Source organism: Larus michahellis, chromosome 1 (assembly GCF_964199755.1).
Source record: "Larus michahellis chromosome 1, bLarMic1.1, whole genome shotgun sequence".
NCBI lineage: Eukaryota > Metazoa > Chordata > Aves > Charadriiformes > Laridae > Larus > Larus michahellis.
The window spans coordinates 19,407,725-19,431,378 of NC_133896.1; positions in this window are offsets into that span (position 1 = coordinate 19,407,725).

Genomic DNA, 23,654 nt, shown 5'->3' on the forward strand with positions numbered 1-23,654 from the left:
ATGTAATTTAGCAGAGCGCCTTTTTTACTTTTTTTCTTTTAAAATCTAAAATCATATAAATGGTCTTTGAAGAATATGTGTCTGGTTTTGTAGGATATGCCATCTTTCAAAATTCCCTCTCTACTAATATCCATTAATTTTAAAGAACTACAATTGTTCAACAGACAGAAAATATTTCGGATCATTATGTGGGCTTAATTTTTTGGAAATTTTTGGAAAATGAGTAAATTAAAAAGTCACTATTAAACTGCAGGTCAACACTACACGACAAAGGTGTTCAAACTGACAAATCAAAACTGAATGCTAATTTTTTTCCCACTATTTCTTGTCTACTATTTATTAGCTTATTTAATTTCCATTTAATAGCACAGTGGTGGTGTTTTGTGGCAGTAAACAGACTTCATCTTAAAATATTACTTTAAAAATCAATTAAAAATAAAATTCTAGCTTCTTCATCTGTCTTTCACTTGTCTCATTTCCCAATGCCCGTCTTATTTTAAAACAGAACTAAGAAAGTAGTGATTTTTATTTTCAACACTAGGTGGAGTTAGATTAACTTCTGAAGTCAGTTCCCAGGAGTCAAACATTTTCTGGTCTTCAAGGTTTTTTTACATAGACAGTATAGCTAAAGTATGACTAAGTGAAGAATCAGAGATATTTTTTTTTCTTTCATTGTAAGCTTACACGATGTAAAGGAAAAGAGGTAAAATCTTTCTAACCTTCATTCGTGTTTAGGAGATCTGTCCTGGGTCCCATGGAAATAAATTGGGAAGAGGAGAATATAACTAATCCAGTGATGAAGCTTTCTCTTTAAAACATTTACTTGAAAATCTCTGTGTATGATGGTGCCTTTCAAGCATGTCTAATTCTACTGTGATATGGTTCCAAAATATTAACTTTTATAAACAGTCATCTCTAATTCATAACTGCAATCAGGGAAATATAATAACATTTAACAATTTGTTTAATAAGAATTTGTAATATTAAAATCTACTAACCTAAAATATCTGAAGAAGTCTGAAGGCTCCTGTTCATTGATGTGGGACTTGGGATGCAAATAATTTTTGTCATTTTTTTCTGAACTGATTTCAGTTCTCCTTTGAGACATGTGTCTCCTGGGAATTACACAAAGGATTTATTTGGGAAAGTGTGAATGGGATTCTCATGTTTGTGATTTTTTTCAGTTATTGACTGTGGTGGGTTGACCCTGGCCAGCTGCCAGGTCACTCACTCCCCTCCCCAACAGGACAGGGGGACAAAATATGAAAAAGATCGTGAGTCAAGATGAAGACAGCTGGGCGACTTACCAATTTCTGTCATGTGCAGAAAAGACTTGCCTTGGGGAAAATTAATTTAATTTGTTGCCTATTAAAATAGTTTTGGATGGTGAGAAGCAGAGATGAAATTAAATCAACACCTTCCTTTTTCCCAGGTTCAACTTCACTCCTTCATTCCTGACTCTACCTCCTCTGCTCCCCCATCGAGCAGTACAGTGTGGGTGGAGGGGCTGTGGTCAGTTCCTCTCTGCTGCTCCCAATACATTGAGGTATACTTGTAGACCAACAGCCCGATTGTGTGCAAAATCAAGTTTGGTCCAAAGAGGAATGTACTCACACATCTTTATTTAGGGAGTCAAATCCACAGGCTAGATTGGAACATGGTATTTCATTAAGGAAATTCATACTCTGTTCAAATAGTTCTACACTGCCCTCTGCAGTTAATTAATTAAATATCACATGGTAACGCAACAAATGATTTAATATATACATGAAGTTTACTCCATTATAATCTCCTTAAGGCATTTCTATGAAAGATATGTTTGCTTTTGTAGGATAGAGTTGTTCCCATGAATTTCATTCCACCCTTTAAGAGCAGCCCCAGGAAAAAGGAGGCCATACCAGAATGGTGCAACATCAATGCCTCTCAGACTGAGCTCTAAGCTATCTCATGGGTTAGTATAGCTCCACCAAAAGGTGCCTGCTCAGGTCGTGAAAGCTGTATATCCACATTAATTTGCTACTGAGGATAATTAAAAGATGAATGCATTCTCTGCTATTCTCACAGATAGGGAGATACGAAAAGAAAGATTTGCTGTAACAAAGGGTGTGATTCTACATGCTTCAAACTATTATTCGACAAGGGAAAAATGTAGAGACCAAAAATGTTAGACCCTAGATATAAAGTTAACTCAAATTGTTATTGAAAATATTTTTAGGAGTAAAAATGTTTCACTACTTGTTTTAAAACAGATATTAAAAAAATAACAAAAGGAAAAGAAGATCTGTCTTTGCATTTATGTGCCACCTCATCCGTGGCACAGAACATTTGTTAACAAACAGGCCCTTGCACTGTGTACTCAACAGCATAGTGTTTATATGTGTAATCAGCTGTATGAAGCAATGAGAACTGAATTCTTAAACACTGAACTACTGAGATATGTCTGGAACATGACGTGAAACTACATAATGGGGTGTGCAAACATGCTTTCTTGCACACACACGGCTCGTTTCACCCGGATAAGGGAGTTAACACCATAGTTGGCCCTATTAACATATTTTCTGAGAGCTGATGGGCTCAAGTTAATGCTTGGCATAAGCTGGATGAGCTTCAGAGGTATTCTAATTTGCACTGCCAAGCGGTACCTTTCAAGTTGCTGATCTTAAAGCCAGGATTCTTAAAGTAAATCATGAAATGTCGTTTCCCAAGTGCCTTAAAAACCAATGTCAGAGTTGTTAAAGGGAGACAATGCCTTGAAGAAATGCCAAAGATGCATGAAACATTATAAATACTCCCTAGACACAATGCAACAATTATGCAAACCCATTAGAAGTATCTCAGTCTTTTCAGTAGTCTGGGAAATAATATTATTTCACTACTAAGGCAATTCTGGATTTACAGTTATGCAGTCATTATGGTCTACATGTATCATTGAATTCATAGATCTGAAGAATATTCAAAATGCTTTGTACTTTATGTATAGTTAGAAAGGTCGTGCAGAAAACATAGCTTTTATCTGTTCAAAATAGTACGTATGTGCAAACTAAATGGATATATGCACATTCTCCTCATTCTTTCTTCATTAAATGTACATAAAGAGATGTATGTGAGATACTTTGCAACCTTGCTACATGTTATAGAGTACGCTCTTTACATTGATTTGTTGTCAGATTTTATGTTTGAATCTTAATGAGTATAAACAACAGGAAGATTTATAAACAACAGTTATGTGAATATAATATATAAAAAAGATCCATTTGAAATTTATAAGACTCACACATGGTCATAAATAAAAAAATATTTTTCTTTGTTACATTATACATGTTTCTCTCATTTAAATAGGTTTATACAAACTGGAGGACAGTAGTATATTGTACGATCTTTATATTTTAACCTCTCATTACAATGGAGTTTTCATGTTCCACCAATTTTGTTCGATGGGGCTTTGTCTCATTCCCTTTTCTCCTTGCACTTAATCTTGTTCTTCTTTCACAACTTAAAGACTTTCATTTAATTCAGTGTCTCACACTTTCACATCACCATTCTTGGTACAAACCATTGCTCTGTTATTGCTGATGCTTTGTCCTGCTTTGTCCTTGGTACAACCTCACTTGTTTGAGGTTTTAAACAAAGTTTACAGAGCTGCTGTAAGTTACTAGAAACTATATATTCCAACAGTCCCATAAATAATTTTAGTTTTAATTTGGGACGTGTTAAGAATAAAAACTGTCATTGCAAATGTTCTGTACATACTGTCCATGAACAGTCTTGTAGGTGAACATGTCCCAGACCCAACGGACATGGCCTCTGTATTCAAACCCCTAATTTCTTTCTGATTATGCTGATTACCAGCCTACTGGGAATTCCGTAGTGGCTCTTCTTCAGTCTTTCATGCAAGTCCTATTTTTATGAACAGTTGACAACAGCCTGTGCCACTGGACTATGTGCTTAGTTGTTCATTCTTTGCAGTCTAATAAATATGCACTTACAGGAAGCAAAATATCTACAGAGACAGGGGTTTTTCAAGGTGAGGTGTTGAAATCATAAGCTGCTGTTTATGAGTTGGGATGATGATACTTCTGTTTGCTTTTAAGTAATCCAGATCTCCTCTGTCATATGCTGAGTGTCCTAACAGTCAGACTGCCTTCACCTTATTTATAGGTGTTTTTTTGAAAAAAATGTTTATCTAAGTGGATGACCTAATTCACATTGGTGTCCATCTTGTTGGCTATGCTATTGAAAGCAAGTAAGGGGCAAACAAGCATTTTGGCCTTGGGCTTACAAGAAGCTGTGCTTGTATCATTAAAGACCTAGCAGACTAAGGAATTAATTAAAATAATTAGAACTGTATATGCATCTCTTGCTCTCTGTCTTTCCCTCTATAAATAGAAACTTTTTTTTCTATCATTTGCTAATACCAAATGCTTTTTTGATTAGCTTTGAATAGAAATTAATTGGCTGAAATTGATGAACAGCAGGGAACAACATAGCAGTATGGGTTTTTTTTAGCAGAAACAAGACATGAGAAATAAAAAAAAATGAGCTCGACACTGAAGAGTAATAAAACTAAGGACTCACAAGGAAACTGATGAAAACAGGACCTTTGTGAATGTAGTCAAATACAGTGAAGAATTAACTTAAGAAACCTGAAGTAAGATGGAGACAACTGAAAATAACAAGGGAAATAATTATACTGTGATTCTGAAGAGATGGGAAGATAGGAGAAGAAATATTTTTTCCGAGATAGAATAACAAGGGAGTCCACCTGTTTGTCTGTTGGTCAGCCTGTGCACAGATATCTCGGCCACCTTAGTAAAGTTATAAGTATATTCAGAGTTCATCAAATCTGCACATATGATGCTTGATGCTCTGCTGTGGTATTTGTTTAAGAGTCTGTGTTCTACTAAACTGAAGATATTTTCAAGGGTTAAAGCATTTATTCTGCCTAGAGTTACCTTACTCCTTCCTCTAGTACTTCAAAGTTTGACAGTTCCTCTGGCTAATCAAGAAGGAAGCTGAGCTATACTTTACCTGAATACATATTGATGATTGATTACAAATCATTAACTGAGCAACAAGGGCAACAGGATGTTTCTTCTAATTTCAGAGAACATCAAACTGGAGGAAATATCTTTCTAAGGCTGCATCTTCTCTCCCAAAGGCACACAGACTTGTAGATTGCATCCAGACTCAATGACAGGGAAAAAAAGTTAGAAAATATTTCATTCCATCTTTAAAAACTGAAGATAGATATAAGAAATGTATAATGAATCAGGAGATGGCTAACGCTCCCTTCTCTGTGGCCAGAACTGTGAAGATTAGTTTAGATTACATGACTGATTTGTATATGGCTAAAATTAGGCTTAAATTAGCTAATGTTATCATCAAAGTTAAAGTAATTTCAGAGGCTTTTACGTTAAGCTGTTTCTCTTCTCTTTCTTTCATCTCCCTCCACTGTTATATCTGCACTTTGTAGTATGGTTATGCCAAAACGTCCTGATTATCTGGATATAAATAGGCCCTTGTGCCTATTTATTCGGAGGTATACCACAGTGAAAAGAAATAATAAATAAATAAATAAATAAACAACTAAAAAACCCACTTAAACCTAAGCTCCCAAGTTTTTAATTTAGATCACTTGGATGAAGTCTTCATATTCGTGCTCTTTGGTCCCTTAACTTGGCAAGAGAATCAGTGGCATAAAGACTTGCTGCTCTCTGCAACTGGATACATACAATGGAGCACCTGATCTCTTCTGGGTCCTGACCATGAACCAGCTCAAACTTGCTCTCTCTCCTTCTGTTCTGTGCTTCCAAATTTCTTTCCCATTAAAATGAACATCTGGGATGGGAAATACTGTGGGAAAGGTACAGACTTGCCTTGATATGGAGTTGAGATACAACTAAAACAGGGACCTATAGCCAAGAACCTCTGAGGTTTCTTTGCTCAACGAGTTCAAATATTGTGATTGATTTCAGTAAACCCCATGGATGGCCTCTAAATCACCAAGTTTTAGGACTGAGGCTTTATTTAGCCTCTGTTGGGTCTCAAGTGTGCTATTTTTAGAAAAGTGATGCTTAAATGGCACTATAAATTTCATGCAAATCACAAAGTTATTAAACCAAAGTAGATTGTTATGATTGTACAAAGTTCTGGAGAAGCTGCTCACTATTTTTTTTTTCTTGTTTACGCCACTTGCTCTTTATACTTGAAGGACAGGGTGAGTTTTCAGGGCCCTACAATGACAGGCCAACTCTAGAATGCTGTGTAGAGCGGCCTCACCAAAATTAGTGAGTTCTGATGGCCATTCACCCTTAGCCACTTAATGCCAACTATTCCGTTAGATCCAAGGAAGCAGATACCTCATCAGTCTCCATGACATAGTTCTCCAGTAATTGCTGCCAGTAACCATGTATGCTGCTATTCATTCCCAGTAACCATGTTATGTTTGCATTGCAGCTGATCTGCTGGCAACAGTTTTGCTCTGACATTGCTTTAGGCTGTAATTTACTGCGTAACTTTTGAAAAGTTACGTTGATACGCAAGATACAACCATCAGCCTTGTACAAACATACACGTTTCTTGAGCAATCTTTCTATCTTGTCAAAAGCACTCTGACTCTTTGACCAAAATTTATTTATTCAAAGCCTATCAAATGTAGCAATTGTGAGAAAACTGCTCATTTTATTAATACTGTTCCACTCTTGCATTTCACGGCATAAATATTGTTCTTTGATTTCCCTCAATGTTAGTTGTTTTCAACAGAAATGTACGCAAAATATTATGAACACACATGTAAAGTTTGATCTGTTCCTATGCACATTCTAGTCAACTCTTAGGTGCAACATGTTGTAATATATGTTTTATGTTAGCCTGTTTTACATTATATTTATTTGTGTGAAGTACCATGATGAATGTTGCAAAGGAACAAAACATATTATTCACCCCAAAATGGCTGGAACTGTTGCCAAGAAAACAGCAGATGTTCACTTAATTGATAGCAGGAAAACTGATATTCAACATTTAAAGAACTTATTTCAGAGAATTTATGAACTTGTACTGGGGATTTTGGAGACAATGTGAACAGAAAGATGAGAGACTTGTTCTATTTTTGGTTTTGTTGTGACTTGATGTGTGGTCTCTAAGCATCACTTCACCTTTCTCTATGTCCATTTGTTGTTTCACCCTTTGTCTCCTGTCTTTAGAATTTAAGGTCTTTTAAAGAGTCTATATTACACATTTGTAGCATGCACAATGAAACCACTGCAATATAAATAATAATTATAATGAGGCCAATTTTAACTCTGCCCTCAGCAGACAAATGAAAGAAAATTCCTCATTTTCTGTAATTTCAGAAAAATTACTTGTTATTAATGTTCTTGTGAACACAACAGGAGGAACTGGAGATCGATCAGACTCATGTCTTCATTCTATAAACTTTTTGGCTGGTTTTCGTGAAATCAACTCACAGCCGAGCTGGAGTCCAACCAACCAACAGAAAATACGGGCATTTAATCAGGCTTCCCTACAATGGAACACATCCATTTGATAAATGAACTAATTAAGCAAATGAATAAGTATAACCTACCACTGTGAATGACATTTATAACTATGAAAAAGCTTCAGCTCCACATTAATAGTTCTAGAAACCCAGAGAAAGGGATGGAAAAAATACAAGTTCAATTCATGAAGCACATTTATGTAAATGGAGTTTTACCCTGGCTAGTGGTCCAGTATAGTGTATGCTGTGTGTGTATAAGGATGATGAGGGGGAAAGAAATCTGAAATAAGGTTATTCCACTTCTGGGTTTTTTTTTTAATATCAGCCATTTCACAGACTGCAGAACGTGGCAGCGACTCATGTACTCATGCTCTTTCTGAACTTCCTTTTGTAAAAGCAAGTGGAATGCCACAACACCTGTATCCTCATCTTTTCTAGAATATCCCAAATCCATGTTTAATCTCTCCAGAAAAAAAGCTTGCATGATACAGCAAAGATGAGGAGAATGAGAAAAACAACTCAGACTCAGTTAAATGTAGCTTTGTAACCTCAGCTGTACTTTTCCTGCTTTGTCTGATTAGACATTTCTAGGATTGTTTGGAAACAATGGAAGTCGTCTCACTGATTTTAAGCATATAGTGGTGGTCCCTCAAGCTGTGGAATTTTTTTGTCCATGTGCAGTCTTTCTAATACAGAACCCTTGAAACTGTGGGTTTCTCTAAAATATTTATATATATCAAACAGGAACTACCATCAGTCAGGTAACTGAAATCATATGAGGAGGTAAGAGTTTGTTATTGTAACTGAAAAATGGAAACTACATGCTGCTCATGGGTGTCTAACCTCCACCTGCTTATGCAGTTCAGGGTAGTTTTAATTTCAGTGATGTTTAGTCAGGTGTTTCTTCTACTCTTTTAATTATTACCTTTTAGTGAATTATTGTGGTTTTTTTTCTTTAAGACACAGTCCCCATATTAATAACTTGTGTGACAGTATCTGTTCCCAGGACCTGCTTTTTTTCAGTAGGAGATTAAGAATCATCAGTGAGATGAGTAGGAGATTAAGAATCATCACCAGGAACAGAAATCCAGTTAGCGAGAGCCTCTGAACTGAACCTGTTGAAAAATTACCGTCAAAATAGAAAATTGACCTAAAAAGAGAGCAAGAAAAAGGAAAAAAAAAACCACAAAATATCCACGCTTTGTAGCTAGCTATGACATTTTTTGCGAAGAATAGTTTTGTCCATTTTATACCCACTCTAAGAATGTGTTTATTCCAGTAAATGTGCAATGAGCTACCAAGACCCTCATACAGTGTACAGGCAGATACTGTGAAAAGTGCTATAACCACGCTTGTTTCTACAGCTTGTGATCAAAATGAGTGCTCCTGAGGGTAGGAATTGATTTGTCTGAGTTTGTGAGGGAACATTGACAAATCTGGTTTGAAAGGAAAAGGCTGCTAGTTTTTGTGCCACATTCAAGCAGAAGGCTGGCCATGACTGGATCTCATTATAATGCAAATACAATACAGTACTACAGTACTATAGTTTAAAAAAAGTAAATCCCCCAAATTATAACAGTTTTTTACACAATAAATTACTCTTCCGTAGACTGTTTTGGATTTTTGGCGCATCGTTACTTACTGGGGTTATTTCTATTATCCTTACTTAACCTTTGCATTTTCCATATATCAGCCCTCCTTGTCATCTGCCTCAGACCTGTATTTTGCTCTTCCTATCCGTGCAGCACCATTTTGGAGAAAACACCAGGCACCATGAAGAAAGAACCCAGGAAAAGTAGGAAACCAGGGTTTAGAAACGGCAGAAATTAATTACGTCAAGCAATTACAAAAAGAAGGAAGAACTTAGACAGTTCTTCAGGAAAGAGACTACGGTTGCACAGATAATACATTGTTGAGTTTCACTTTCTTCTATGACATGTCAAATCTTTTACGATTGACTTTACTGTAACTTATTAGTACAGGGGTAACCTGTTGAAACAAGTACAGCAAGTGGGGTTTGTTGTGTGGTTGACAAATATAATTTTAAAGCAAGTTAAATTGACTGTAAAGGTGCTTTATGGGTTATTAGCTACACCAAATGCATGAATATGGGAAATGAAAAACAGCCCTGTTAAAGTCACTTGCTATGTATAGAATAATAATGACTTTCTGTGGTTATCCTGCAGAACCTCCTGTAAAGTAGTAACATATTTATAAAGTACAATTGTGTAATAAACAATTCTTAATTATGGTGGTTTGGAAAAGTGGTACGGATCTCTGACACAGTTACAAGTTCTTCAGACAAACTGTAGGCTATTGCATTTACATATCTTGTAGTATATTTCAGACTATTTAGCAGCTGTATAATGTGAATGTCCTCTTAAAGCCTATGATGTGAACCTACACATATGATATGGCATACACTTTGTCAGCATTCATTCTGTGATATATATATATACACACAAATTAAAACTAGCTGAAAGTTAACTTTTCATTCCTTATAAGTGCTTGGTTGGAAAGTGCCTGTCGAGTTTAAATTAATAAATGCAAGTGGCATTTGTATGAATCTGTATGATTATTCCTTCTTCTTTTCTATTTTTTATTTTTATTTTATTTTTATTTTTATTTTTATTTTTATTTTTATTTTTATTTTTATTTTATTTTTATTTTTATTTTTATTTTTATTTTTTTTATTTTATTTTAATTTTTATTTTTATTTTTTAAGAAATCCTTGTGCTCCACTGGCCATAGAAGTAAAAAGGAATTATGAAGCTATTTTGGTGCCTCCTTCGTTCAAGTTCTGTTTATTTCCTGGACGTCCGGATTTGTAGAAAGAAAATAGCCATCCGACCTTGAACAATAGGTTTTCTTTTTTAGTGTTACCTTGTTTCTTTTCTTTTGCACCACATGTCCAGTAGCCAGTGTATCAGGTTATGCTGATCTCTGTTGCGGTACATTTAACTTTTTGCAAACTGCCCTGTGCCATGAGACTGAGATAGGAAGCAAACACCATTCTCTCTGCTCAGCGGCCCCCTAACACCCCTGTCAGAGGTTCCTGGTGTAAAATTGCATTAAGTTAAAGTGGGTAGTAGTGTAGAGAAATCAGAGTTGGAAACAATCAAAATGTTGTGTTGCAAACTGAGAGCAATGCTCTTTTGGGAGAAAGAAAGGGAATGTAAAATGCTAGGCAAAGTCACTTAGAAATTTCAAGGCTGCTGTGATGCATTCAATAGTATCACAGGGGAAAGGCATTTTCTTTACAAGAAACAAGCTGCCAGTTGAGACTATTAGCCATTCTGTTAGCCCTACATAATAAAGCTAAATCATGTAAGCTGTACAGATAACAGATGGACCAACAGAGATAAATTATTTGTGATGTAACTGATAACTAGGTCGAAGCTGAATTATTGTGAGAAATGGACTGTACTTTAAGAGAGCAGGGAATAGTTTGCAAGATTAGTGAAAAGTTGACTTCCCAAATGAAAGCAGTGAGAGAAATGAAGTGCATCTTGTTATGAACACACACTGATTCATAAAGACAAAATACAGGGGTAAACGAATGACACAGAACAGATTTGTTGGTAATAAATGTGGAGGCAATCACAGCACAACACAATTGTCCAGTGCCAAGGACATAGAGTCATGGCAACAATTAAAGCCATCTCCTGCAGATATATATCATTTCCTGGACAATTTATAATGCACAAAACTAATTTATTTATTTTTTTTGCCTTGTATACATACAGTTGGATGAAAAAGCTGTGATGACACCAGTAGTCTTCATAGATCTTGAGACAGACATAGCTGATTGCTTCATTAAGAACAAGTGGCAGAATAATGAATACTGGAGGTGAGCATAGCATGACTGCAGGGAAGATATGGAAAAGGTGATATTTGTCCAATGTTAATATTTAAAACTAGCTCACTTTGCATAGCAGAATCAATTAGTTGTTCTATTGTTTTGCAGTATATTCTACTTTTCTATGATTTAAATCTCATATATGCTCTTCATATTTGGTTTGGGGATTCACAGCAGTCATTCCTGGATACTGGCTTTTGTTATTTGGCAGAAATATTAATCTTTTCTAACTTTTTTTATGCTAATAAATAAAATGTAATCACTTTCTACCTTTCCTGCGTATCACATTTTAGTTGCATTGCTGATCTGTATAGGATGAACTTTTACCAGACTCCAGAGATAGATAAAAGTTTTCTTCAGGGTAAGAACTGACTGTTCTGAAGCCTGCCAGTTTTATTCTTTTCTTTCCTTTTTTTATTGAGCCAACTCTGCATTGTAGAGTGATTTTTACTCAGAGTATCCCAAAAACCTCACTCAAACCAATAATCATGTGTTGATAGGTGAAATTAGTTTCAGAATTCTAATGAAGCTCAGCAGCTGGGAGACAGACAGCTCATCTGAAGATTAAATGAGAAAAATTGCCACTTTTGCTGGTTCCTTTAGAAACTCATTTACATTCTGTCAGCTCCCATTAGGAATGGGAACTGCGAATATTGAGGGAAATATGCATGAATTCAGTGCTGAAATGGCCAATCATGATCAGTTCCTTCTTGCTTACAAAGCTGCCAGAAGATTTTATGCAGTTATGCCTTCTGGAAATAGTGCGTGATAATCTGCTTGCTTTCAACTGTCTCCTAACATTTTGAATTTAACATAACCAAAAGAACCAACACCCAGTATAACAAGGAGAACAGAGGATAACAATGTAATCCTAAAGTTTGGGATTAAAGTTCCTGGAGCCATCTACACACTATTCTGTCCCGTTTCTTTTTCTTGTCCCTTTTTGCATTCTGGCATCTGCAGAGCTTCAGTATTTTGTTTTATGTGACGGTATCAACAGCAATGACAAGTATTTTACTTCATTTTGTACCCCTCCTGCACCACACCATTCTTCTTTCCCTGTCCTTTTAACAGCCATGAATTTTTATGTAATTGGGTCCTCATCATATTGACAGCTTTCCATGAGTTCTGCTGACAGAGAGTCAGTAATATAGACTAAGAGTCTACATTATGCTGGCGTTACCCATTTCTCACTGATTTTGGAACTACTTATATAGACCGCAAGTAGAGGTGACCATGCCGATGACTGAAATGTATTTAGGAATTTAACCAGGGACAGAGAACGCAGTGCATAAGTGAATACAGAAAAAGTAATGCTACACGTGGGAAAGCGTGTTGCAGATTTTTGTTGCTTTCGTTTTCTTTAAATAAAGGTTGTAGAAGATTAATAATGACATAGAAAGGTGGCATAATATGTTCAATAAATGTTTTCCTACTGCACGTGCAGGAGAGTTTGATGACTAATTCATAGTTCAATGAAAGAGCCATATTTTCTATTTCAGCAATAACTAGGAAAACTGCGAAATAGAAAATTATATATATATATATATCTTTAGATCTATAAGATTAAATAGTTTATAGCTAACAATTCAAAAAGGAAATAAGATCTTTAATGCTCTTGTTTTTTAATAAAGCTGCATAGATCATCATAAATGGTCTGGCACTCTGAAGACCATACTAGCATCATTGGAATTGTACATGACATGAACAAATCAGTTCTACAGAGTATGCTAAATGGCTTGAATCACACAGGTAGAAACTCAACATTTGCATTACACTTGAAAGGAGATGATTACCTTAAAGCAAATGATGCTGCAAAAGCAGTCATGACAAACAGCTAAATAAAATGTACATTTTGAGATTGATGTGGTGCAACTCTACGGTGATACTAAGTGTGAATACAGAGATGGCAACGACTGGGAACATTTAGAGATATTAAAGGATACTTCATACAGCTGCAGATGTAGATTTTCAGCTGGTGCATTGCTTTCAATGTATCACCTGATTATCCTTACTTCCTAACTCCCACTCTTCTAAGTGATTTAGAAAAGAGCTATCAGAATGACACAAGCCTTGGAAACCCTATTTCAGAGCTTTGGAGAGAAGGGCTCAGCCAGCTCACCTTCATAAAGTAGTTCAAGAAATGACATGATCACAGACTTACAAGTATTTAAAGCACTAGAGAAATCTGGAAAACAAAAATAAAAATACCAGCATACTATAGATGTCTTATGGAATCAGATAATTTATTTCAAATGCATTAAACTAACAATAACTAAAAGCAGAAGGCAGATTAATTTAGGCTCAAGAAACAGCACAGAGAATCAAGCACTGGATGCTAGTGGACTCTTTATCACTTGAAAAGTATGCTTTTAAAAAAGTATACATTATTTTCCATGCCTTTATTGTGTTTAATGAAACACTACTTTTATTTATGTGTATGTTTAACGTTTCAAAAACTTGAAAATCATGCTAATTTATATTTCAGAAATTTTAGAGGATTTATAATATATATGGAAAGTGTAAATAGGGGGATCCTGGGAGGTACCATCCAGTCAGCCTCACCTCTGTGCCCAATAAGATCATGGAACAGATCCTTGTGGAAGCTATGTTAAGGCATATGGATGCCAGAGACGTGATTAGAGACAGCCATCATGGCTTCACAAGGGAAACATTGTGCCTGACTGATCTGGTGGCCTTCTAAGATGGACTGATCACATGAATCTCATCTACCTTGACTTCCGTAAGGCCTTTGACACAGTCCTGGGCAACATTCTTGTCTTTAAATGGGAGAGATATGGGTTTGATGGATAGACCATTCGATGGATAAGGGATTGGCTGGATGGCCACATCCAAAAAATTGCAGTCAACAGCTCTATGTCCAAATGGAGATTAGTAACAAGTGGTGTCCCTCAGGGGTCTGTACTGCGACTGGTACTATTCAATATCTTTACTAATGACATAGACAGTGGGACTGAATGCACCATCAGCAAGTTTGCAAATGATACCAACCTGAGTGGTGCAGTTGATTCACTTGAGGGAAAGGATGCCATCCAGAGGGACCTGGGGAGGCTTGAGGAGTGGGCCCATGTGAACTTCATAAACTTCAACAAGGCCATGGTCCTGCACCTGGGTTGGGGCAATCCCAAATATCCATACAGACTGCGGGATTAAGAGATAGAGAGGAGCCCTTCTGAGAATGACTTGGGGATACTGGTGGACAAAAAATTGGACATGAGCTGTCAATGTGTGTTGCAGCCCAGAAAGCCAACTGTATCCTGGACTGCATCAAAAGAAGCATGGCCAGCAGGCCAAGGGAGGTGATTCTGCCCTTCTACTCCACTCTTATGAGACCTGACTTGGAGTACTGCATCCAGCTCTGGAGCCCTCAGCACAGGAGACATATGGACCAAAAATGACCAGAGGACTGGAGCACTTCTCCTATAAGGACAAGCTAAGAGAGTTGGGGTTATTCAGCCTGCAGAAGAGAAGGCTCTAGGAATACCTTATAGCAACCTTTGAATCCTAAAAGGGCACTTATAAGAAAGATGGAGAGAGACTTCTTACCATGGCCTATAGTGACAGGAGAAGGGGCAACAGTTTTAAACTCGAAGAGGGTAGGCTTAGATTAGATGTAAGGAAGAAATTCTTTACTGTGAGGGTGGTGAAACGCTGGATCAGATTGCCTAGAGGTGTTGTGGATGCCCCATCACTGGAAGTGTTCAATGGGCTTTGAGCAACATGATCTGGTGGAAGATGTCCCTGCCCACAGCAGGAAGGTTGGAACTAGGTGATCTTTAAAGGTCCCTTCCAACCTGAACCATTCTATGATTCTATGTTTCTGTGATTCCATGATACCTAGTTTATATATCACTCCTTTCATGTTTTTCCCATTTGTACCTAAATAGAGAAAGAAATGTCTTAGTATGTCTTAGTATTAAGACATAATTAAGTTGGTCTCAGAACTGAGAGCTGATACTGGTTTTAATTACAGTTGAATTTACGTGCAAGTGTTGTTTTAGAAAGTTAGTGATCGGTAGATCTTAATTTTTAAATGTTACCCTATGTAACAGTGAATAATACCTAAAGATCATTTTCTTGTTTGCCTGGTTTTGTATTTGATACCTGCAATAGAGTGCTTGCTAGAAAAAAAGAAAAAAAAAAGAAAGGTTGAATTAATTGATTTTTGTCTGAGATTTGATTTATATAAAGGAGATTAACATAGATAAACATATCTATTTGCATTGTTGGCATGTCTCAGTTTTTCACTGGCACTGATAAGTTAAGCAGCTTTCTTCATTAATTTCCATATAGGTCAATGACCTCTATAACAGCTCTGTACTGTAAGCACTTTTAAACTCTATAAATTGCATTACATACTAAAAATATTATCTCCACATAGCAAACTATCTGTTAATGAATAGTTGAGTGAGTAAAATGCATGTTGAAAAATGAATAAAGATTTCATAAGGCAATTAAGCTCAGCATTATGTTTGCATTACTCCCATATTTGCATTACAAAAGAGTATTGTACAGTCAGAAAAGTGATATGAAGACAGATGTGTTGTTATTGTGAAACTCAACAGTCTTCATAACTAAGTTCTCTGTTCTGTTTATACCATGCTGAAAAATAATTTGTTTTGAAGCTATAACATTCAGTATGTCAAGAATAAACATTTATAAATGTACTACTGATTTACAAAAGAGGCTAATAGGAACGTGAAAACATATTGACCATTTGTACTAGATAACTATTTTACAAGATTAAAAAAATGAGGCTGTCATACAACAGGCAAATATATTATCCCCTTTCAAGTAAGAACCCAAGACTCTTCTGATATGATTGTATTTTGCATGAAATTATTGTTACTGCTATTTAACATTTGTAGTCAAGTATTGCCTGAAGAACAACGCATTGCACTATAGGGTGTATAAAATAAAAATCCACAGTCTATGATATAGTATTTCTTTGAAAAGGAATGTGAAGGAGGAGCATGGAGGTGGAAGCTCAATGAGGGCTCTACAGTAGAGATATGGATTGAACCAAAGCCTCAGGTAACTGGCATGTACATACTAATTGGGCGTTATTTTAGCCCAAGCAGAGTATTTTGTTGAAATTTAGTATTCTATAATGAATAATCTGACAGAACCCTTGTAAACTTTGTAAATCAGTCCTAAATACATGGCATGCATCTTTTGGGAATCTTGCTTAGTCTCATGGTAATTTACCTGTACAATCCATCAGCAGTTTTGGCTTCCCAGGTGTGCAGTTCTGCAAGCATGGCTCTGCATGGTGCCGAGAGCCATGCTCTGGTGCTGAGCAAGCAAGACCTTGAACTGAGTTCAATATAGCTTTAAATATATTGCTTTGGGATTTGTGCTAATGTATCTGCATGGTATTACAGTGTGCCCTGTTGACATTTTGCTTACTCAGCGACAGGTTGGCTGAGGGAGATAACTTGGCTGATGCAGCTGCCAGCCACTTTGATTGCCACTGGGCTGAGGAGCCCACAGCTCCCCAGTACTGTAACCCCAAGCAATTTTTCAAACTAATGGCCAGAATCTGCAGATTTAAGACAGTTATCCATGTTAGCTGATCTTGAGCCATGTGGATTGAACACAGAAACATGGATTCTGGGGTTTCTGGGATACCAAATTTTAAGGGACCCAGATCTTCCACCATTTGAGATAAGGGTCTGTTTTCTTCCACCAAGAATAAATAGTATTTTTGCTTTTGTTCCAATTCTGGATTAAAGCTAAATTTCAAAATATAAAATCTTTCATGAAATGGAATCACCCCTTTCTGCACAGTTCTAATTAAGTATGAAGGATGGGAAGAATGAGGAAGTGATGGGAAGATTAATGATGATTTCTTGCTACCTCAGGGCCCCTAGCAGCTACCGTTTTTAAAGCTGTGATGCAGAGAATGAGAATTATAGCAATGAAAAAAGAGGCCATAACAAAAAATGATAGTAGTTCCCCTAAATCAATGTTACTCAGCCTTTTCAAGTAGGTGTCTGCTTATTCAAAGTTAAATTTTCATGACCACCTCACAGTTGCTGCAAAAGCAAAATATATCAGTGGGAAGTCAATAGAATGCACTTGTGTGACTCTGGAAAGGTCATCAGAGAATACTTTCTCCTGAGATTAGGGTGTTCAGGAGCAGAGTGAGTGAGATTATCTTTATTTCAGATGGTAATTACATTTTCAGCACTTCAGAAGCACCCAGTTGCCTCTCATGACACCATGACTCTGAGAAGGTAAAATGAAGTACCTTTTCTGCACTTGCACCTATTAGATTGTATACTGTGATCCCCATGTGTTTGGTAATGTGCTGAACCTATAAAACATTATTAGTCTGGTCAGTAAAGGAGTGCCAATTTTTTCCCACTGTCATTTAAAACTCCTAAGAGGTTTGAAAGGTTTGCCCTTAAAGAAGCCATACTCTATTGGGCTATAATTGCATGAATGCTGTATCACTCTGTCTTTAATTAAATTCGGAACCAGTTTCCCTGGAGCAGATATAAGACTCACTGGTCTGTAATGCCCAGGATCATCTATGGCTTTTTTATTTTATTTTTAACCTAAGATAACAACTTCCCAATCTTTAAGAACAGTGTGTGGTTTATTAAGGATATATTGCATATCTTCATTGCTACCTCTGCTATTTCACACTTCAGTTCCTTCAGAATTCTTGCATCAGCACCATCTGGTCCCCATGATTTACTGTCCTTGAGTTTTTTTTGAGTTGCTCAATAACATCTTTCTTAGAAGCATCAGCCTTTGTTAGGTCCACACATTAATTTCTTACAAAGATTATCTTTGAGTCAGGAAATTTCCTCATTGCCCTTCCTAGTAAACATGTATGTAGAAAGCTACTTTTAATTTTTGCCTTGCTTTGATTGCTTAGTTCAATACTTGATAGTTCAAAGGACTGGCAGTTGTTACACAATTTGTTTGCTGGTTTCTGAAAAAGCTTTAGGTTTCTTTCCACCTCTTAAAGATGTTCTGATGATCTTACTCAAACTTCTTCCTCCTTTATTGTCTTCCCTAGTTATCATTTTATTTTTCCTTTTCTGCACATTTCTTCTGAGTTTAATGGGATGTGGGTAGGACTACTTTTATGTTGATGTGTAGCTATATACTTAGATCTCAAAAAAAAAAAAGAAAAAAAGAAGACTGGGTACATTTTGGAACTTGGGCCCGTATAGTATGAAGAATTAGTAGTATTATTATCTATTTCTCTTGCAGAATCAACCACGCTGTGGTAAGTGAGGTGTGTTTTTGCACCTGTCTTTCTTACCAAGTGTCTGGGTAAATTATCGTAAAAATTTGCACCTTAATTAAGTTTGTGCATACAAGTAGCTTGGGGCGGGGAGGGGAGTTCAGGGCAATGCCTCTGTACGGGCAATGCCAGATTTCTAAAGGACATCCTTGGTCTTTGTCTCTGATCTCTATATTTCACCTAGAGTGCAGAGGAGCTTCAAAGTTTTAGAAGAACAGGTCATAATTTTTTTTCCATCCAATTTACCAGAAGGAAAACTATTCAATTTAAGAGAATGCTATCAACTTGAAAACCAACCAGAACCTGGTTGCTTCAGAGGTCACCTTGCTTCAAACTTTCCACTCCAAGCCCCTTCCTTTAATAAATATATTTCCTGATGTGTTGCTGTCATTTATAGAAGAAAAAAAAAAAAGAAATATTTTCTTCAGGCTGCAAAGAAATGCTTCAGTGACTTTGCACATCTACAGAGGTCTTCTGAATGCAGCTGAACTTCTTGTGTATAAAGTCATTTACATAGGAATGCTAAATATGCATATGATAGCAAGACAAGAAGCACAAGGTAGACTACGAAGTTAAGGCTGAAATATAAGCAGAATAATGGAATATAATATTTGGTTCTTTTCCAGTGTTTATAAAAACTTCAAGATTTTAAAAACCTGAAATTCAGGCAATAACATAAAATCATCAGAAAAGAATGGTTGCATATTCATGCTTTTCATAACTGCAATATTTTAGTACTTAGAGATAAACATCTAATATAAAGCTGTTGGTTTTATTCCATTCAATTAAAGGTGAAGTCATATGAACCCCATACAGAACCCCCTGTATTGGGTTGGGCTGGAGCCAAGTTTCACCATAGCAGCTGCTATTGCTCTGTGCTTCTAGCTATAGGTAGAACGGTGTTGCTAGCATCCTAATGTTTCGGCTGTTGCTGATTAGTGCTCACACAGCATCAAGAGTGTCTGTCCAACACCACACCCCCCCTCCTAAAGGCCTGTAGGCTGGGGGTGGGCAAGAGGTTGGGAGGGATCATAGCTGGGATAGCTGACCCAAACTGACCAAAGGGATATTCTATACCGTATGATACCATGCTCAGCACAAAAAACTAAGAGAAAGCAGGTTGGGGGCATTAATTATTAAGGTGATTGGGGTTTTGTTGGTTTTTGTTTATTTAATTATATTTTATTTTTATTTAACTGCCTTTATCTTAACTCACGAGTTTTTAATTTTATTTTCTCTCCCTGTCCTGCTGAGGAAAGGAGAGTGAGAGAGCAGCTTGGCCAGCCAAGGTCACTGGGTGTGAGCACTGACACAGCCCCGATTCCCAGCTACGCTGTAATTACAGCTGTAGGATGAACTGTAATTTGATCCTTATAATTTAAGTTCAACAGCTCCTGCTGCAATGCCAGAAAGTAGACGTTGTTATGGAAATTAATTTTTTCTGTCTTAAAATACATCTGTAAACCAGTCTATACCTTTGATACGTATAGTTCTTCTTGAAATTACACTGAGTTTGAATGCTGAGGAAAATATTCTTCTTTCTTTTTGAGACTGCAAGATATTTTCTTCCTGCGTATTTTTCTCCAGGTGACTATACAACCATCCAGATCATTAAGCACACCACAATTAAGAACTTTGATCTTTTATTTTGAGATCAGGGCAACAGATTACCAGACAATCACGTGTGCGTGCTCTGTTTTCACCACTTTCTGTAGCTCATGATCCTGGAAGGTCCTATGCTCCTCTCCTTGCTGTTTATGTGTGTATGTATATGGGAAGGCAGAGGGTTTCTTCACTGAAACTTTATGTGTTACTAGGACCATACCTGTGGTAGGCTTTTGTTTCTGTACATTTCTGTAACTTAATTTCATTTTTTTCCCTTATTACAACTCACTGTTTACACAATAAAACATACATGCATGAGTGTTTGATTGTAGAGGGAGACTGTGGAAACCCCTTTACGCTTCTAGAGAATAAAACTGAAGGTTGGATGCACTTTGTATAGCCTGACCAACAGGGTTTGACAATGCTAGTAAGAAATCACAAGCTCTGCCCTGCGCTGAGAGCACAGATCTCAGGGCTGCCCAGGGCTCACCTTGGCCAGAGCTGGGCTGAGCTGGTTTCAGTGCCTGCCTAGGGGCCAGGTGCCTGTTGCCTCCCCCAGCTGAGCTTGAGCTCTGCCGGTGCCCCCGTGGGAAGGGTCTGGCAAACCCAGGGGGTCGCTGCCCAACGAACAAGAGCCTTTGGTGGGGCTGAGCCTGGGGAGGCTGCGGGTCATGCTCCCACTCAGCTGGGAGCAGCCTGAAGGCAGCTGCCTGGGGCAAGGAAGAATATAAAAGCTGCCTGAGCAGGACGACCAAGGCTCTGTGGAAGGGACCCCCACCATGAACATCATATCCCTCCCACTGAAGGTCTTAAGATATTAATGGCATATCACGTATCGTCTGCCTACATACACTCGGTGCCATATGAGAAACACTGAAACTTTCAAACTTAAGAGGCAGAGGGAGAATGGAAAGGTGAATATAAACCAGGAACAGTAGTAGATATTAGGTTGCTAACATACAATTCTAATTGTATTATTAACAAAGTTTTTCTGTTCCAATACGATAATTGATGACTTTGACTTTTAGACTGTTACACCGTTAATTCTACTTTTGCCCATAATAAGATTTTGAATGTAACATTTCTAAGCCTTGTGTCTTGCTTTGATCCAGTGATTTCCAGCTGTGTCTGCTTTGAAACAAACTCTACATAATCACCTCTCAACCCCTGACTGCTGAGCCTGCCCTCTGGTTCATTTCAGAAAGCTCCCTCTATCTCTGTGTGCCTCAGGTTCCATCATTGCTGTCTTTTTTTCTGCTTGCCCTACCCTGTCGTTTGCCATATGTGAACAACTCCCCTCTCACCTCCACTTTCTGGAAGATTTGGGTGACTCAGAGTGCAGTAGCTGCAACACAGCAAATGGTTGACTTTCCCCGATGATCTAGACACAGCCTGCTAGAGGAACAAAGCCCTTTGGAATGAGTGACCATACAATAGCAAAATGATGAGGTCCAAGGACCCTTTTGTAGTTCATTTCTTATTCAGACTCACGTCATTTTAACTTCAGGTAGAAATTTTCATAGTGCCTGAGAAATGTATTGACTATCCTGATGCAGGTAGACATGCTGCAATGATGATGCAAATTGCTTTCCTTTGATTGTACTACTTCATGAAAACGTACTGTCAAGAGGATGTTTGGTGTTCCTATAGTGGCTTTTTTGACTAGGAAAACGTGAGTTTTCTAAAAGCTGTTCAAATATTGTCCCGATATTTTACATTACTGTAGCCCAAGATCAAGCCAAGCATATAAGAAACAATGGAAAGTGCTAGTACACGCTGTGAAAGTCGACCTTTTTTTTATATGGACACAAGTTATTTGGTCCATTAACATGTTTATTTATTTAATATGATGCAAAGCAAACAGTGCAATTCAAAACAGTAATTATTATTACCTATTTGGAATTGCTATCTATGTGTAATTCACATTCTATGTAATATCAACACTGCATCACAAGCTTGCTCCCATGCCGTCTTCTCTACTAAAATAGTTCCTTTATTCTACACAGTGCTGGCAGTTAATTTAAAAATAGGCATCACCTTTGAATTTACCTACTTGATTTAAAAAAAAAAAAATTACAGCATGATTTCATCCATTGTTACAAGCGCAATGTTCAAAATCAGGCTTTTCTGAATAGCTTTTAAGGATTTAAATGTTTAAAAAGGTACTGTAATTCTAAGCAGCTATATCACAGGCAGTACCTGGTTGTATTTTGTACACAGATATGAATACATAAATCTATGCAATTAGTTGGTACTTACACAGCTATTTGCACCAGTAGCCAACTATACATAATTTGTGTACTACATATTTCTGTATAATCATATATTGACAGCATTAAAAATGCAGATATGGCATAAAACAATATACATACACATGTATAACTCAGATAAATATTAACCTTTGTATTCTTCATGAACATATGTATCTTAATGGGACCGTCCGAAGTCTAATATAAATGTTCGAACATATACCGAAAATAGTATTCAGGGAAGAGCTGTGCATTGCTAAATAGGTTCACAATGTGAACCAAGTAAATTCTGGAAAGACATATATATATACACACACACACACATATATATATATTCCTGTGACCTCAGATGAAGGGGTATTGTATTTAATAACACTATACAATGGACAATTAGAAGGAAGAATTCTAACCTCTAGTTTTGTACTTTAAGCTGAATTCATGTTCACCAATTTGTGAAGTGATGTTCAAAGAGACTTTGCTTGTTTTTTAAACCTATCAGCTTTAATCTTGACCTAGTGAAAAACATGTGCGTGCGTACACACTGAGCATACGCATTGTGACTTATGTTCACTGGTTAGTTCAAAGAATGGTCTGTTCACTAATGTAATAAACTATTATATTCGAATTCTTAAATTGTTAAAACCGATTCTTCGTCCTCGTGCAATTCATAGCATTATCTTTAACTAATCATAGAGAAGTCAGAAAGCAAGTAGCTAATTCCATCTATTTTGCACACAGCCAAACCTTATTTTTCTCTAGAACTTCGATTTAAGCATTTTAATTTTAATTTTTGTCCTGGATTGGGGTGGAACAGAGTCAACTTTCAGTTCAGTGAGAAAGGCTTTTGCTGACACTTGTTGCTGTCGCAAGCAGGGTCAGCTCACTTGGTTGTTTACCCTGTGGAGGGGTTGTGCCCATGGGGAGGGGTGGACAAGTCAGGTGACCCAATAGGGTGTTCCATCCCATCTGCCATGCTCAGTATAAAAGCCGAGGGATCAAAGGGTCAGCTCTTCTCTTCAATGGGTCGGTTCTTCAGTGGTTCTCTTTCTTCAATGACCAATGTCTGAGGAGGACCCTGTCTGCTCATCTGTCTTTGATCCCGATCTGTGCATTCTTGAAGCCAGACCTGGAATCCAGTTCCCATCTGTTACTGAGGCC